Raw genomic sequence first — 19,064 nt, 5'->3', positions numbered from 1 at the left:
TATCCTTGACCAATTCAGCTTTTCTTTCTGTCCTGAGGTATAACAGCTGAACAGAGAGGTTGTGCGTTCTAGTGTTGGTGTTGTGCTCTCTTTTGTATTTTTACATATGCAGCCTTGTTTTTTTCTGCAGCATTTCTCAGTCAATGAACAGTCGCTGCAGAGAGCTGGATTTCTACATCTAACAGTTCTGAATTGAGCTCAGTATACAGTATTGAGTACATTCCTTACTGCTTGTAGCTATAAATATATTATCTCGTGGCATAATTATCTTCAGTATTTTTTGGGAATTGAATAGGAAGGTAACTATAAACCTGAGTAACAGTTCCATGCTGAAGACCATATTTCCTATGCACTCCGGTTTTGATTAATAACCTTTTAATGCACCTGAGAAACAGAGTGATGACCGTTGTTTCCTTGTATATTGGAATTCTTATTAAACACACCTAAAGGGACTGGAGTGTGTGGAATGAAGTCAGGCAAATTTAGAATTCAAAGATCTTTCATATTTTCAGGTCTGAGTGGTGTTCAGATCCTATTTTTCATCTGTGACTATCAAATGTCTCTTCTTGAATGCAAGTCCTTCAAGTGTGTCCCCCTTTCAGAAGTGGGACTTGATGTGCCAAACTATGTGAAGATTCCTAAGCTGTTGCTGAGCTCAGCATTTCTCTGAACAACTAACAAACACTTTTCTTTCAGAACTCCACCCATCTCTGAGAGCTCAGTTTTTTTCTATTCAAAATTGTTGAGGGTTAAGAATTGTATGAGTAAAACCTTTTCAGATTCTTGCTGAGAATTTCATAGGTACCCAATTCAGTCAAGGGGGGAAAAGCTGTGTCCAAGTGTTGGAATCTTCCCTCTGGAACCTTTGCCACCTCCAAGTTCTTGTGGCTTTGGGCCATTGCATTCACCATCCACAAGTCTTTCTCAACAGGTATCAGACTAATTTCATTTGTCTTTACCAGATCACCAACACTGAATGGATTGTGTTGCTCTGCTCAAACAAAGTTAAGCCACTTTATTGGCTTCTTTAATCTTTTAAAATTAATCACTTAGGGCAGGGACTCCAGCCGATTCCCAAACTTTACCCATGATAGTGATCAGTGACCAGCAGTGCCTGTGTAAAATGAGTCAGTCTCTTCTGACTACTTTGGTACTCAGCCTCTGCAAAGAATAGAAAATTCTGATAACTCTTAGTTAGTGTTACACATCTACCCCAGCTGTCTGCCATCTCATGAGGGGCTGGTGGTGGTGTAACAAAGTACCATCTTTAAGTTGTAAGGAAATGGCATTCCTTGGGGCTTAAGGAATGTCCCAGAACTTTCTGGTAATGATTAAGTGGCTGTCAGAAAACAAATCTAATTTCTATTTTTTTTCATGCAGTTTATGTAGCTTGTATTCAGAATGAATAGACAAATGTTACTCCATTTTATCTAAGTGTTCTCTTGGGTCCTGATGTTGTGGTAGAGTGTTTAGGGAATTATTTTGATATATTACAGAGAAATGCTATTTAGTTTCTCAGGTAGCCAAACATGTTACCTGTCACTGCAGGCAGCTTAGTCTTGAATTCATCATTTAGCAGTTACTATTAATGCTAGGCTAATTTATGACTAATTTATGGCTAATTTATGTACCATTTGGTTGTAGTTTATTTGAATGTCAGTATTGAATTTATCATAGGAGTCTTCATTAAGATATAGTTAATAAAGACTATGAACTGTGTGAGGATACTCAATTTTCTTTACCTGATGTTCTTAGAAGTGTGTTTTAATTATAGGCTATGTGTTATTATTTTGATATTTAATTGCTGGTTGGATTGGTGGTGTTTGGAAGCTATTTTTTTACATGATAAATGTTGTCGTATGAGGTATGTATCGTCAGTGAGTGCAAACACACAGCTTTGCTTTTCCAAATGTTGAAAACAAGCAGTTCTTGCTCTTTACTTCTGGTATATACCTTTTATTAGTGTAAGCTTGACTTGTTTACTTAGTCCATATGAAATCAAAACACTTCTACTGGTTAGTAGAAGTACAGTAGAATATTTTTAGGTGTTATTCCATAGGGAAAAAAAATCAGTAAAATCAGACAGAAATTACCTGATCTCTCAGTTTTATTGGTGCATATAGGAGCTGAGAATGGATGGATGGAGAAGCTGGTACTATTTATATAACTAAAAGGAACCAGTTGATACATGGATGGAGGAGGTAGGGAGTAACTTATTTCCCAAGTAAATCATCACCTCTCATATTTCTTGAGTTACCTCCATAGCCTGCAAGCAGGAAAAGCCGATGCTATTCATTTCATGTGGACATTAGAAATCTTTGGAAGCTTCATTCAGAGTGAGTTAAATCCTTGTGAGTAACAAAAGTAAGTTTCAGTGTAAATTAGGCCTTTATGATTAAAAAAATAAAAATAAAAAAAATCTCCTTTTGGAACAATTAATTCTTTACAGTGGACTGGAGGGTCTCTGTGCTCTTAGACTGAAGGAACTTACGGCAAGTAGTAGGTTTCAAGACTGAAAAGGCTCAAACACACTAATTAAGTTTCAGACATCTTTTTTATGGTCATGTTTTGCTAGCTTGGAACTGGGTCAACATCCTTTGTAAAATGTGTGCTGCATATAATTCAGTTCCATATATATTGTATCTTTGGAGGCTGGGAGATATGATTGTTCCATTTTTGTTCTCAAGTTATTTACTGCTCCTGTTTCATAAAAAGGAATTGCACGCTGGTGTGGTGTAATAAACCGAGAAGTGTCTTTTTTCTTTTATTAAACAAACCAGGATTAAAAGGATGTTTTATTGAAATATCTTGGTTGAAAAGACACTGGAGAACATTTTATCACAATGCACAATTTTCCAGTGATTGTTGTTAACAGAGGCACAATTAAATAATTTCATTCAAATTTTGCATTAATTCCTAAGGCATCTGCTAGAATTGCTTCATACTCTGGTAGAACAAGGCAATTTATTAAATACACTTCTGGTTCTTGTAATGATTAAAATGTCACTTAGGAGAGAGATCCAAGAGAAAGCCAGTTGTCATTACTCTGTATCTCTTAGTTGGTGAAGCTACAGACCTGGTTATGTAGAACTGCTTTACCATAGAACCATAGAACGTTGAAGGACACTTGTTTTCTCTTGAGTGCCATCTGACTTATCGACCACACTTCCTATGAAACAGGAATGCTCTGAAGTTACTAATGGTAGGAAGCATCTAGGAAGGCAGGAAGACGGTAAAAATAGCAAAGATGTCTGTCCAGTTACTTTATCAGTTACATTGTCTTTTATACTGTAGGAAAGAAAAGCAGAGGGGAATGCTCTAAATGAAGTAGAGGAAAGTCTAACAAGAAATAAATAAGTACAAGGTGCAAAACATTTCAGTATTGATGCAGATTAATTTCATTTGAAAACAGGAGCCAAGCAGAGCTATATGCAAAACAGCTTTATTTTAATTGATTACACTGGGGTTTGGTGAACTGTGTTATGGTGAAAACTGAGATTGACCCATACCTGTTCATTTCCAGGGCATGCTCTTGGACTAGTGAGACAGAATCTCTGATTTTAATAATTGAAGTTAATCTTGATAAATAAATGTAACAGATGGCTTCTTCAAAGGACAAAATGTGATAAAATACTTAAAGCTGCACAATAAAACAAGGAAACAGATTATCTCCTTGTTCTGCTTTATAAGGGTGCTAAAATTTGTGTATCTAGTACTTGTTGGTACAGATGTTTAAATACTATGCTGTAGTTTCTGTTATGTCTCTGAATTCCTCCAACATGTTATAAAATCATTTGCAATTTAAAACAATACGTAGGACAGTACATTTGTGCGATGGGACTTTTAACCATCCTTCTGTAGAACCTAGACTCTCAAAATAGCTAATGGAAACTCCAGAGAACAACTTGAGCACCTTGTCTACTTTCGTCTTGGGAGAACTTCTCTATTTGCATATTGACTTGTGTGGCTACAGACTGGAGGATCTGAGTGCTGTATTTTTCCATCACTTGATAACAAAAAAAGACTGATTAAAGGGGGGGTAGACTTTCAACTCTGTCCATGGGATCTACAAATCAGGGTTTTGCTTAGCTGGAAATGAAGTTTTGAAATCAGACATTAGGCAATATCATGTTAGCAAGCTCATAGACGTGCAGCATTGATGTCAAGTGTCACAAAAGGAGGAAAGCATTTGCGACCTGCTTTTCTGACAGATGAGACTTACGCCAACCATCCGTGTGTCACTGTTTCCTATTCCCCTGAAACCATTACAGAATTTGGTAAATAGAACTGTGAAAGTTTATGGAAGTCATACAGAATTCGTACAAATCTAATGCTAGCGGATAAGGGAGACAAACTAGAACCGTACTGGTTTTTAGACTGTTTGAAAGTAGCTGTCTGGACAGTAATGCATACATGGTTCTGGGTTACCTCTGCAGTGTGCTAGTGGCTGCTGAAATTTAGCATATAAAGGAGAGAATTAAAAAAATAAAAATAAAAAATAGGGGTAGAACACCACCAAAGCAGGATTCCTTCTTTCTGTTGTACATGGAATAATTTCCTGCAAAGCTGATGGAGTTTTCCAGGTAAGTCTGCTCCATGTTGAGTTGATTTATTGATTCTGTGAATTCAGAGATGTTAATTGTCCCTCAAAGCATGCTGCTGTGTGAATGTTATTGGCTGGAAGCAGATAGATGGGTCCAGACAAAACTGAACAGGTCGGTACCCGCAGCGTTAAGAACTGGCTGCTGTTTCTGAAAAACGTTAGAGCTTGTTTGTAAACCTTGAAGGTCACAAGACTGTGTGCTACTTACTGCTTATCACATTTGTGCCTGTAGGTGCAGCTTCTGATATGCTTGTATAATGAACTTCAGCTTTAGCTTTCACAATCAAAAAGTTTTTTTTCTTTAAGTGCTAATGTTCTTTTGCAAGAATACTGGAGGTTATTTTGTCACAGAAACAGTGCAGCAAAATGCAAATGGTGCTTGAAATGGGGTGTTTCTCCTCACTGTTCATTTTCAGAATAAATAATGTATGTTATGCTGTTTGATATTGTAGTCAGCTTAGTCATGACCAGGAGAAAGATGCTGAGCCTAGAAGTAAGAGCGAAAGAGCCATAAAAAACTAAAAACTGAATTTTTTTCTTTGCTTCTTCACATATGGTGAGGAAGAGTTTAAAATAAACCATTGCTATATTTTGTTCAGCCTATTAGAAATACAGAGAAGTGGCTGCAGATCCTTTCTGCTCTTCCTTACTCCATCAGCAATGCATCCTCTGCATCCTCAGTGTTTTGCCAAGGTGAGATGAAAGCATATTGACCTGTTAGCTATCCTTTCATTGTGTTACTTTAGTACTTTTTTCCATGCGAGGACAAAGTGATATATTCTAGTAGTTCAAGTCCTTTCCTCAGCCAGATTTCTTGAGTAAGAAACTTCATCCATTTCTTGTCCATAACTTTTGATTTCCATGTGGAAAAAGAGGCTTTTGCTGAAGACTTGGTTTGAAAATCTGCATGTCTTCGTCTTCAGTAGTTAATGGATGGATGCCTTCATGGAAAAGAGAGAGAACAATATGATGAGATGATCATGTTCTAAAGTCTTGATTGGATTGGAACAGGGCTGATAGTTCAGAAAGACTTCCATGGTGAACCTTTAGTAGTGACACCTGCTGGGGTGACATCCTAACAGGCTCTGACATTGACAAGGTAAATTGCTATGTGGAAGTTTCCTAATCATCTGTCAGTAGCAGTGGCAAGTATAATAGAAATTCTCAGGATGCCTTTTTGTTGGGGAGCACCCTGCTCAGGGCTTTCAGTTTTGTCACTTGAACTATAGAGAAAATGCAGAGCCAGATTTTCAGGTCCCCTGCTGGAGGTTGTTTACATAATTTTGCACCTTTTGGCTATGGCTTAACTCCAGGAGACTGGCAGTCTGATTTAATCAAACACGTCTGTCTGTATGCAGACTCTATGGTCACATAAGCTGTTCAAAAAAAAAAAAGTGCAGATCAGATTCAGGGTTGTCTGAAGCTGCTGAAGAAGTAGCAGTTCAGTCTCTTTTTGATGAAATCTATTTGTGAAAGTGTTATTTTTAGTTCTTTTTAGTTGAAGATCTTTAAAGATTATTGCCATTAACATTGATGTTGCATATCAGAAAATATTATCTGCTGTGCAGTTTGAGTAGCGTTTATGTTGCAAATAACCACATGCATCTCTGGTACTTCAAGCACAGATAGGATGTGCATGGCATGATCTCAGTTCAGATCCAAGTTTAAGCATTTGACTAGTTCATTGTGGTAATGCTCTAATTTTAGTGACACCCCTACTTTTCCTTTGATGTTAGTGGTTGGAAAAAAATATATTTTCAAGGAGATAAAATTCAGCTTATTTTTAAGTCTTATGGCCAATAGATGCTTTGCTTTTCTGTGTCTGTTGACTGCAGCTTCAAGCAATTAGATCATTCTGTCTGTTGTGAATACTTCCAGTTATTTGAGTGGTTCAGTGGAAAATCAGGAGGGTTTTTTTTGTTTCTTCCAAAATGTTTGTAAATAAGGGAAAATCTGACTTAGATGAGGAGATAGTGCACATGTGCACTGGTAAAACTGACCGACCAATTTACTGGAAAGTTTGTTGACACTAACTGTAAAAACATGTTTTCAAATAGGTTTTTGTAAACCTGAGTAGTGGAATGAGTTATTCTGTTTCTCCACTTCTCGTGCTATGATCGGTCACCCATTTAACCACCATTTTGAGGAGTTCAATTAGTTGTCTGTTTTTAAAGATGACAGTAAAGTAAGGTTTCCAGCAAAATTGTTTTCTCTCCTGTGAGATCCATAGTCTTGCCAAACACTTCTGATAGATTGCTGTGGGACCAGTTGCTCTCATGAGATAATTTTTTCTGGCCCCTTCTCAGCTGTTTCTATTTCATATGATGCACAAATATAGTTTTAAATCATCTCTGAAATCGTCTCCATTCCATCTTTGCGTCTTTTTGTTTTGAATCAAGAGTCAGAAGATTCCTTCTTTCTTCCTTGCTTTTCTGTCTAATAAGCAGGAAAAAGAATTTTCTGCCTTGATACTTGGGACAATTTCTTTGTCTTTATGTCTTTAACAATGTATAAATGTGAGACAGGGAATATCACTTTGGATAAGTGAATACTTGAATCTTTTTTTTTGAGGGCTTATTATTGGGGGAAAAAGGCAAAAATACAGTTGTTATTGAAATCTGTGTTTAAGATAAGCTTTAAAATGTAGATGTAAATAGTTCCTTATTCAGTGAATTGAGCTGGTGGAAGATGCTTATGTGCTAAAGCTTACGGTAAACTGCAAAATGTGTCGTAATTCCTTAGAGTTCTGTTGTCGTCAGATTTGATGACTAAAGCTCGAAGTGGACTCAAATTCTTCTGTATTTTCTCTTCCTCTTTACTGTCTTACGGTCTGTGATGAGCAGTTTGTTTCAGGAGAGACTATTGAAGTCTAGGCACTGTTCACCTATGTGAGCTTGGTGTACATGCAAAGAAACAGGCGCCATTATAATTTTCTTAAGCTGGTGCCTGTAGAAATTGATATTCGGTGTGCTGAACGGGTTTTTATCTCAATGCCTTCAGGCTTACTTTGCAATTAATGGGAACTTCCATATTTTTCTCTGGCTTTCTAAATTTCCTGTTTCACTTGCTTAACTCCAACTGTGTCCTGCTTTTCATAGCACATAATGATGGATGGTGACGACAGTGGCTGTTAGAACTAGCAGTCTACTTCTCAGAGGCACTGAATATCCACTCATCCCATTGAAGTTGGTTAGAAATGTTCAGCAGCACTCAAAATCAGGCTGCACTGTTTTACCATCAGATTTTGGGTGTCTGTTAATTACCGATGCTTTTTCTTTTTATTGCATCCAGTTCCTCTGCATCTTTCTTTGTGACGCTTTCCTTGATGCATCAGCTTCCAGCATTCCTTGTTGAACCTGAATGTCCTGCTTATTATTATTACTTCTAAGATTGTCTGAATTACAGTAAAAGAATTAAAAACTTTTATGACTTCAGAGGTGGTTGCATCTTAGTTGTAGGGAGAGAAGACTTAATGCTAAGAAATTGATTTAATTAAATGAAAGAGGGACTTTTTGCTGCTTTAGAGTATTTTATGTATTTTTTAAGAGGTTGGAGAACCACTCTTGATACTAGGTAACTTCAGAATAGACTCTCTAACCATGTTACTAGATATGAAATGTAGTGAAAGTCTAGACTGAAAATAAAGTGGAAGTATACCTATACTATCACTAGAACTTTGCAAATAAATTATGGCGAGGAAGAAACAGATTCAAAGAAAACAGCACAGACTTGCAGTAGTACAGTACTTCTTTTGCCTTTATTTTTAAGAAGAACTGCATGTTTTGTGTTATTACCTGGCAAAGAAATGAGTCATGACAAAGCCACAGTTTTACCTTTGACCTTCAATACATACATCTTATGATAGATACACTGTTCTGTACTATTCACATGGGTGGAAAGGTGCTTTCCATCTCTACATGTGTATCTGATGAACATTTTCCAGTTTCACTAGTGGGTTCTTCAAAGATCATCAATTACTTATATAGTTCAAGTGAAACACGGAAAGTATTTGCTACATTAAATTATGCATCTTCAGGATGTGAAATGAATCATTCAAGCTTCCAAGTTTCATATCTCTGTATTTTCTCCTTTGTATTTCTAGTTGCTCTGAAAAATGTTGCAGATGACATTTTGAGCATCATTTTTTTAATAGGAAATAGAACTAGACCTTCTATTCTTCTTAATTAACTTCACTAAAATAAATGCATTAACCAAAGAACTTCCTCTCAGAGAAACAATGATGGGAGTTGTGGGGTTGGGGAAGTTTGCCCTTTCAGTTTGGTTGCATAATATGTCTGTATGAGCTCCTTCCTGCTTACCTAGCTGCTGTATATGCTGAGCTGAATTCCATCACATTTCACGGGTGCCTGGCTAGGCTCCAGTGCATAACTTGATGTGCTCTCTGTTATGTGTATAGGAGAACTTCCATGATTGCTTTTTTTATACATGATCTCAACCTCAGAAGTTCCGTTCTTCCTTTCTTTTTAAGACACTGCAAGAGGGGAAATTTTCATACCACTGTCTGTCACTGAAGCTGGGGGGTGAACCAATCAGTGGAATCGGCATTTTTATGGGGAACATAGAAGAATCACCATTATATGCATTGCCTTCGTATAAGTAATGATGCAGAATTCAAACCAGACAACTGGGAAACAGCAGCTGAGTTATTTACCTCAAGGTCTGAAAATGCATGAGACTCCATTTTAAAAAACTGTACTGAGCTCTTAGTGTTGCCTGTGCACCGAGCATACAGTTGAGCATCAGAACCTTTTTCTAATGTCCGTGTAGGAGAAAATAAGGAATGGTTGCATAGTTTTATCAGTAAGTACCCTATATAAGCTTACAAACATTTCATACTGCAGCTACTCAAGTAATCTTTTTAATGCAATTTATTGCGTTTACCAATTATCTGCATTGGTAGTAGTGCATCTATTAAGCTATTGCTGTCAAAGGCAAAGCTGTCTTTTGACAGTGATTGATGTAATTCAAATAGCGTGGAATAAAAGCAATGATTAATATCTTGTCTTTTTCTTTTTTTTTTTTTTGCAGATTTCTCAGGGGACACAATTTTGCTTATTCATACCTTTTACTGTGGCAAAAATGGAGTATTTTCCTTACCAAAAACCAGCAGCATAACGCCTATCAGACACTTGCCTCAAGGAAATCTTATGAAAAGTCTGTTCACAGTAAGTGAAATGAAAAACTTGCTTAAAGGTAGCTTTAAACTGCTTTGTATCTATTTATGGCTCAAGAACAAGCAGCCTTAACAGGAGAACTAATCTTGGCAGTCTAGCTTTTAGCAGCAGCTGTTTGCTCTTAAGTGAGAGTATTGGAGGAAATAACTTGTTGTAAAGCAGTTTGAGGTTGAGCTGCTTCCTGATTGCCGAGTACCATTGCATCATACCTGTGTATTCTGTTCCTTGCTCCCTACTCCTATTAAATATTTACTGCAGTGCTTAGCAAACTGGATGCATGAATAACACAACCTAAAAAATTATCTGTGTTGTAAATGAAGATGTAGCCTCACGTTGCTATGACAGTTACAGTATTCCCAATGTAGAAGCAGGAGACTAAATAACTCAAAACATAAGAAACAGCTAGTGATTATTCTGCTTTTCATTGTGCTAGGTTTTGAGCTGCATGCTTTTCATGTAGGCTTAAGTGTTAACTTATAATGCAATTCTATGTTAAAAACCAAACAAACCCTACATTGTATACCCAATAATAATTATTCAGTATCACACTTTTCTACTTACTGAGGTAAACTGTATGCATGCAGAGTAATTGTGAAATATTTAATATATGGATGATAGAAGAAACGGTAAGGTTAGAGCTTTTGTCAGGGTACCTTCTTTATCTGAAGGCTGAAATTTGGAGGAATATGTTCAGAACAATATTTTCTTGCGGAAGCATAATGAACAATGTGTAAACGTAAGGGAAAAAAACGAAGAAAAAATTCAAAATAAGAAGAAAATATAGTTTATTCTAATTGCTAGTGGTTTGTAGAGGTACACTGTAGTGGAAGAGACATGTTTCTTAATGAAATTGTGCATTTAATAAGAGGTCTCAGATTGTATTTTCAGTACAGTACAAGATACTGCCTATGTATTTATTATTCTCCCATATAAAAGAATAATTGATACCTGAATTTAAGATGAAGCTTTGTTTTAGGGAAATTCCATTTTTATCAGTGGCACTACATTACCTTTCCGCTGCCTTCTGCCAGACAAAAACTAGCACACTGTGAGAACTTGTGTGAATAAAATAAGGGAGATGCTCTAACTGTATTATGTTCTGGCCCTTATCTGTTGTCCTGCCTGAATGCAAAGACATCATAACAATAAAACTACTATATACTGGAAAAATCTTGATGGGGATGGATGTGGAAAGGTCTTCTCTCCCGCTTTTTGGCTCATTTCTGTTGTGGACCCTTCTTTCCATGAACTTATCATTTATCTATGACATATTTCTCTCTGAGATCATGCATAGTGCCGTAGTATTATGAAATCCTTCTCAAGCTCCGTGAAAAGACAGTTGTAAAAGTGTTCCTGCAGCACGGTGAGGTGGAACATTGCCTGAGTAGTGAATTTATCTCCCTGCTCTCCTCTGGCACAGGGCAGCTGCTGTACTTGTGCAGCACCAGGAAAGCACCTCTGAGAGCCCTTGCTGCGGTGACTGTAGTTGTTTCAGAAGATTTGAAGGGGATTCAGATATTTTAAGATATTGAGCATCTTTAGCTTTCTGTGATGTTTCTGCAGCAGGAGTGTGCTGTAGCTTTTAAGCTCAGCCTTATCTTTTCAATCTTCCCTACATTCTTTTATCTTAGCCTGCAATATAAGGTTCTAGTCTCTAGTTTTTCAGTAAGTCTCCTCAAAAGGTAATTTAGCAGAGTCTTTTGTCAATACTTCTAGCTTCAAGGAATTCCAGTAAACAAGCAAGTAATAAATGTTTTAAATAACATTTCTGAAGTTGAACAGCCTTTCTCTTTGATAGTTCCCACAGGGGCTTATTGTGCTGACTGATGACTTTTCAGCATGTCTTCCCTCATTCTCTGTTTCTCACTTCTGGGTCTAATGTATCAGGCCAGGACTCATCTGTGCAAGATACCAAGGAGAATTGATGGAAGTCAACTAAATGCAGAAATTTAAAGGGGACGGCTTAGATCCCACCTAGTCTCTGTGTACACTCTTCCATTCGTTATTAAAGAGGCCTCCAGTGGATTTAGTTTAATTCACTTCAAAGGCAAGATGAGCTGAGCCAAATTAACACCACATTTTTACTCCCAAATGAAAGTGTTTGCAAAGGAATTTAGCAGACTTGGACAAATCTAGTTAAATTAATTTGGGCTGATTTTCCAGAGTTCTACTGTATAGGCAGAACCTCATCAGTAATGTCTGATGGGAGTCTTTGTCTTTCTTCTTCACCTTTTGTTCCTGTAACTCTTTTTTATTCTTGAGAAAGAAGGTGGTCTGTAACTAAATGTTGTCTTGTAATACTGCTTGTTTAACATTTTGTAAGTAATTTATAATTATCCCACTTCAGTGATGAGTGTAGTGCACATTACTTCCTGTTCAGGTAGCTATTGTCGTTTTGGCTACTTCAGCTAATGCCTTTTAATTTGATATTGTAACTACAGGTGTTATCAGGATCTCATCCATCCAATATTAAAGCATTTTTTTTTATCAGACTTTGAAGAAGTGGGTGATTCATATTTCATATTAGTTTTGACCATATGTCACCTTATAATGTCATTATGCATTGCCTGTTAATACAGTGATTTGCCATTCTGGTAGTAGAACACAGTAAGATGCAGCTAATCTGAATGAAGGTGTTTGTATGACTGGAAATATCATATGATAAGAATACATAATAATACAAATAATGTGCTACGTAATAAGTAATTTTTGGATGCACGCATGCATATATATTCAATATACAAATGCATGTATACAGTGAAACAGGTATTGTTTTTTCTACTTCTGGCTACTGGGGAGGAGCTGAGTTGAATGGGATGAACATAAAATCGACAGTAAAAATATTTACAAGATAAGCTCTCTTTTAATTGTCCTTGAAAATTGTATTGTATAAAAACATAAATATCTAGTCAGAAGTATGATTATAAAGTGAGCTGTGAGTGCTGTTCAGAGAGGCTGAGTGTTTCATGTAAGCAGCTTTATGCGTTGTGTGGAAGAGCTGCTTTATGTCTAGTGGGCCAAATGTGAATTTCTGATGGAGTGGAGTAGGCTTCTGGTAGGTGGTGTCAGCAGCTTGTGTGTTTGGGCATTGTTGGAGAGGTTGGGTGAAAGCTTAGGGCATGTGTTGTGTAGAAACACTGAAATTGCTGCAGGGAGATCTGGGAGGTCCTGAGTGAAGGACAGCTGTGGAATATGTCTTTCTAAATGGCTTTGTTTATTGCTTAACGTGAGAGCTTTTGTTACTAAACAGAGCAAGCCTGTGTTTCAGTATGCACTGAGACTGTGTCGTTCTAGCTGGAGGCACTTGGTGTGGGAAAAACTGTCTTCTGATCTGGAAGAGGCTGCTGACAGAATTTCTGTCTGGTTGTTTATCTTTTTTCACAATCTTGAGCTGTCTTGACATATTTAGGTGAACATAAAGTAAAGCATATGTGAGATTTAAAAAAATAAAATTCCCCGGGTTTTCATGATCTTTGGCATTTCAAGTGAGATTCAGGTACCTGAATACAGACTTCGTAAGCATGATAGGTAGGAATGGATGATTTGGGCACCATGCTCATAGATGTGTGTATTGTCATTTTGATATCTCTGTATTGTCTGGGTTGCCCACACAGGACTAGCAAATATAATGCAGGATTTGGAGCAGCAAGTGTAACTACTGTATGATGCCTTTGGCTTTCGTCTGAACTTCATGTTTATTTTTCTCCTTTTGCTTACTGGGTGATTATAAATAAAGCTAAAAAATGAGAATTACAGATCTGTACACCTCCCTTCACATAAGTACAGATGCTGTTGGGTAACATTTCAGACAATTTTGCCTTTTAAATTTTGAGAATTGCAGTATGTTTCGCACAGCTGTCGTAAGTCAGGATGGAATTGTAAAAGACTTTACTTTCATCTAGCTTCTGCCTTGGAATTTCTCTGAATTTGAGCTCTTCCAATCAGTTATTTTCTTGTTGCATAGTGTATAACTAATGGTGGTAACTGTGCTGAAAAATAGCATTTTGTAGCTGAGAGTTTTCTGTATCAAATAGTGTTATTGTGCTCTTTGTATCTATTGTTGATTCTATGGAAGCAAGTAGAAGGCGTTACTTTGAGAGCAGCCAACATCCATAAATAATGGTGATTGATCTATTGTAATCACAGAGCCTATTGGTTAGGTAATTCTGTCTGCAAATGAGACAAGGTTTGCAACAGTCTGAATGCTGGATTCTTACTGATGTACAGAAATCTCTTTGAAATCCCAGATCACAGCTAATATTTATTAAATATAATAATCAAATTGATTGCCTGTTCAAATTGAAAGGACCAAGAAAAATAAGTTGTTCTTTCTACAAGCATTAAAATTGTAAATATACAAATATATCAAGTAAAGAAATAACTAAAGGAAGTGTTATGAATTTTTGAAGAGCTTTCATGCAGAGGTATTTACCTTTTACTATATTTAAACAGATATAGATCTTACAATGCCAAAATTTAAATCTTCTGGATTAAATAAACAAGAAACTTACAAAGGAGTAATCGCTCCAACGTGGGACTAACTCAAAAAAATTAACATTTTTAGAGATGCTTAGAGTTTAAATTAGTGTGATCACTTCAATAAGAGAATATCTTAATAGCGTCTGCTAACTCACAACAATGTCCTGAATAGGAGACCAAAGAAAGTGCTGACTAATGGGGAGCTGAAGGAAAAAAAAATAATGATCCTGTCACAAGCTGTATTGCTTCCACGAGAAAAGGAATAGCACTGTTTTTGAATAGTTGTGGTTACAGCCTGAGTAGCAATGAGCAGGTTAGTTGGGCCCCAGCTGTAGATTCCAGGTTGAAATTCGGACTGAATGCTAGGTGTGGAGGCCATGGGAGAATGAATATAATTTCTTTACCAAACTTTTTGTTTGCTCTGTATATAAAGATCAACCACACCTGCCCCCCACCCAACTCCATCAACCTTTGGTAGGGCACTTTGGACTTGGAAAATCTTTCAGAAATTTGAAGGCAGGTAATTCAAATCAGTAGCAATTGGCCCAAAGCAGCAGAGACAGATAACCTCTGATTTGGGATAGGATTCCAGTATGTGCTTGAAGTAAAACACATGGTTCTGTGGTTGTTCTGTGTGTATTTTTTGGTGTGGATTTCTTTTTTTTTTTTTTTTCCAAATAACTGCGGTGATTTGTATAGATGTGGTTTAAATGAATGTCACTGAATCTACCTTTTCAGTTTACACCATATTGTTACAGTTCTGTAAAATATTGAAATTTGATCGTTATATAATGTATCCCTAACTCTTTGGAAGCTCTATCACAGAATCACGGAATTGTAGGGGTTGGAAGGGACCTCCAGAGATCATCGAGTCCAACCCCCAACCCCTCTATGTTTTTCTTCAGTGCTTGGTTTCTTCAACATTTCTATTAGAATTCAGTCTAACATTCTAGTAGTTATTCCTTGCCATGTAGAACATATTCATTCTTAATATCTTGCGAAAAATTAATAGCAATGTAGTTGACAGGAAATGAAACAAGGTATGTTCAGGAAAATAAATATGACCTGTTGAGTTCCTTTTAAAGACAGTACTGTTTGTAGATACAGAGAGCAGCATTACCATTACGTTGGCTGTTAACACCTTGACTTATTTGCAGTTGCTGTGCTTGCTTCACATTGTGGCAACGTGGTTTGCAATTTTAGCTCTGTAGTCATGTACTAATTTTTATATAAATTATAGCCATAATCATAGTAAAGATGCTATGAATTCATCTAGCTAGTATGAATCTCTGATATTTTGTTTTAAGAACTGTATCTTGGATGCAGACCTGACTATATTTGTGCTGGAGTACGTCTATACATTTATGTACATATATGACAGTGTGTATATATGTATATATACATTTGTGTGCACAGGTGAGCATGCAGAAATTCACATCTGTGGCTATTCAGGGGATGCAGAAACAAAGTATGATATAAATGTTAAGCTGCATACAATAAGTTTATTGAAATAAGGTCATGGTGTATTAAATAATATTGAAATTTGCCCAAATAAAGGGTGGAGTGAAGTTTCATGTTTGGAGTGATGTTGTTCCTGTAGGCAAACTACAGTATTTTTCTTACATAAAAAGGGTGTTTTAATTGCTGTTTAAAAAAAAAAAAAAAGGTTAAAAATCCAGTGTCATTCCTTTCAGTTGCTCTTGGCAGAGCATTTTTTATTTTTCAAACCAGTCCTGCATGTTAATATTTAAACCCTTTTTACCTGACTGACAAATACTCTTGACAGTTAACTGTTCTTATGTATATGTGCTATTCCTTCCAGGTGGTCTGAAGATCTGAGTTCCTGTGTTAACTGTCTTAAGATGATATTCTGCTTCTAGACAAATCTCTAATGGATTGGATTAATTACAGTTTTTACTTAATAAGTTTATGTGGTATATGGATAACTGGCAGAATGTGACCTAATGAAAACTGGAACTACTTAAGGAATGTAATAACCACTTTTTTTCAGTAAGCCAGAAACTTTAAGTCTCTGAAAGTGTAAGTAAATGCATTTTACATGCAGAAAAGAATGAAAACTTGCACTACCTCAATCCGAAGAATTTAGATGTTTCACTAATAACAATTAATTTATTTGATGCATTGGTTCATTTTAATGATGTTGTCAAGATAGTAGAATTATTACATTCTACTATCAAATATCTATCTACCTCAAATATGTCATGTCAGAAAAAAATACTTTCTAAGTCTGGAGCTCTGCACAAATAGGGTCCTTCTGCCATAACAACCATGCAACAAACGTGTCTGCACCTTCTGTGTAGCCAGACCAGCTGAGAGGAGTGAGTAATGCTGATGGGTGTTTAGCCATGTGAGAGAGGACACGATGGGCTTCATGTTATCAGTGAATGACTTTCCCCTGGCCTACTGGAGATTTGTTGGCATGTTGTTGGAGATGCTTGTTTTTTTCCTTTGAAGGTTTAGTTGCTGTTTGCCTTTCTAAAGGTTTGTCCATTTCAGAGCTGTTTCCTTTCGCTTCCTTGCTTGTGTTTTGACAGGAAATTGTGTGATGCCTTAGGCTTGGGGTTTGTTTCAACGTACTTGCTTTCCACCAGTTTTGGGGAAAAAAGTATTTTTATATTGTTTAGCCCTTTGATTTTGAAAAAGTAAAAGTTAAATTCAGGTGAAGGCTGTTTACGTTTGAGAACAGCTGTTTTAAGAGAGAGGTACCAAAGGGGAAAAACAGGTCAGATATTGTTAATTCACTGTTCACCCATTTCAACATTTAGACTCAACCAGTATTTCTTCTTTAAACCTTTTTAAAATGCTTCTTCTTACAATGTGCAACAAATTATTCCCTTTCATCGCCTGTTGTATTTGTGCTGAATGAATATGAAATTATTTAGGGAAGAAATTTTGAGTACAGAGAGAGTGAACAAAGAGGTATCATTTGTGCTTTGAGGGTCAAATAGTTTTTGTCTACGTTCAGTACGATGTGCTGTTTGTATGTTGTGTGTGTGACACATTTCAAAGATTTGAAAGTACATAGGTTGCTCTGAAAGTTATGCCTCCTATTTATTTTTAAAGAAACTACAGTAGATACAGAGAACACAATAACTATTTGATTGAGAAAATTCTCAGCTACAGAACGCTATTTTTTCAGCATAGTTACCACCATTAGCTATGCACTTCGGCCTTAGTGCATTAGTGGTGGACATAAGCCTTCATGCCACGCTTGTAAAAATCTACACCAGTAAAGGTGACCTGCTGTCAGCACTGCAGAAATGCACTGCTCACCTTCTCAGTGTGCTTGCAACCACTGGTTGGGCTCCGTAAACGTTAAGCGAGCATCAATGAATGTCAGTGGGTGCCATTTTTTAAACAGGAATTCATTTTCACCCCTATGGTATATCTTCTCTTCCATGTCAGATGTCATTTTGTCAGACTGCCCTCTGCTGCCACCTGCCCCATGGCAACAGAATGTAGAAGAGTATTGGTAGCTGCCACACCAGCAGTATTCACCCCCCTGACATCATGGACCAATGTAATAGAACAGGAGGCATTATTTTCAGTGGGTGTAGTATGGAAGAGTGTGTTGTATCTGCTTTGGGTGCATGTGATACATATGAGGGTAGGTTATGTTAAAGCAGGCGCCAGAAGTGGAAGTGATGGTGGTGATCTTAATGTGAGGAGAGCTTGCATTCTTCTAGTGAGAACAGTGGGTCTGTTAGCCAGCCAAGTTCTGATCCCCTGTTTGTAGTGAATTACTGACTGCCTTCTTCCTTTACAATTTGTTTTCTTTTCTTCCTTTGCGATCTTTTCCCAAGTCCATCTGATTATGTTTTTACAGCTAATAGCAGTTTTCTGGCAAAGAGTGTAATTTTCTAGAGGCTATTTTGTGGGGGTTTTCTTTGTTATTCCTTTTTTTCTTGATACCTCTCTAAATCTGAGAGGTAAGAGAACGGTTCTTTCTGAGGTTAAAAAAAGAAAAGGTAAACAAACAAACAATAAGCCCCCATCTGGGCTAGTTCAAAATGATTAAAGGAGGATCTTTATTTTCAGAGTGTAGAGCATGCCTTGTTTGGACTCTGTACAGGTTTTTATTCGCATTGAGTGGTAGTTGAAGGAATAGCTAGACCACCTGCTATCTGTGATACCACAGAATCACAGAGTTGTAGGGGTTGGAAGAACTAGAAGACTAGAAATAGTCTGCTGAAAGAAATAAAAAGTAGAACTGTTTATATAGTTCTAACAACAAAATATTGCTGTAGTAAGAGACCTAGCAATTTGTCTTTAGAGACTTTTTTCAATAGAACTGTTAATTTTTATGGGCTTAGTAGTACCACCTCAAATTTGTAATACTTCAGAGACTTTGTAAGGCTTGACCAGTGTATGAGAAAATTTTCCATTTTTCAGGCAGTTCTGTCTGAATAAACACCACTAATTCAGGCTGTTTTGTAAATTCAGGTCTGATGAGTACCAGGAAAATCTAAATAGCATAGATGCTTTTGTGCAGGTATTCTAAGTGCTTCTAGAGGACTCCGATCCTAGAGACATGTATAGCATAGTGCACAAGCACAGAAGATGCATTCAACTAGAGCATTCCTCATGCTGTCGTGGATTTGAGAGATCTGGTTTAATGCTGTCTTAGCAATCAACATAAGTCACTTGTATTTTAGCTGTAAAACTACTATTTGTTGTATAACAGAATCTGGGTACTATTTCGATTTATGTTGTTTCTCAGGAAAGCAGCAAGTGCCATCTCTGGTTTTTAAATGCTTTCATCAGCT

At 36.9% G+C, this 19,064-nt stretch overlaps 1 protein-coding gene across 2 annotated transcripts in view; it reads left to right on the top strand.

Moving 5' to 3' along the window:
* Nucleotides 1-19,064, top strand: part of OTUD7A (OTU deubiquitinase 7A) — a 136,056-nt gene that overhangs the window by 45,986 nt on the left and 71,006 nt on the right. For both annotated transcript variants that reach the window (XM_048956805.1, XM_048956804.1), the window contains exon 4: nucleotides 9,653-9,789. The gene's annotated coding sequence lies outside the window, so the exon portion shown is untranslated. The remainder of the gene's footprint in view (nucleotides 1-9,652; nucleotides 9,790-19,064) is intronic.

This window comes from Lagopus muta, chromosome 10 (genome assembly GCF_023343835.1).
Source record: "Lagopus muta isolate bLagMut1 chromosome 10, bLagMut1 primary, whole genome shotgun sequence".
NCBI lineage: Eukaryota > Metazoa > Chordata > Aves > Galliformes > Phasianidae > Lagopus > Lagopus muta.
This window is presented reverse-complemented; position numbering and strand designations above follow the sequence as displayed.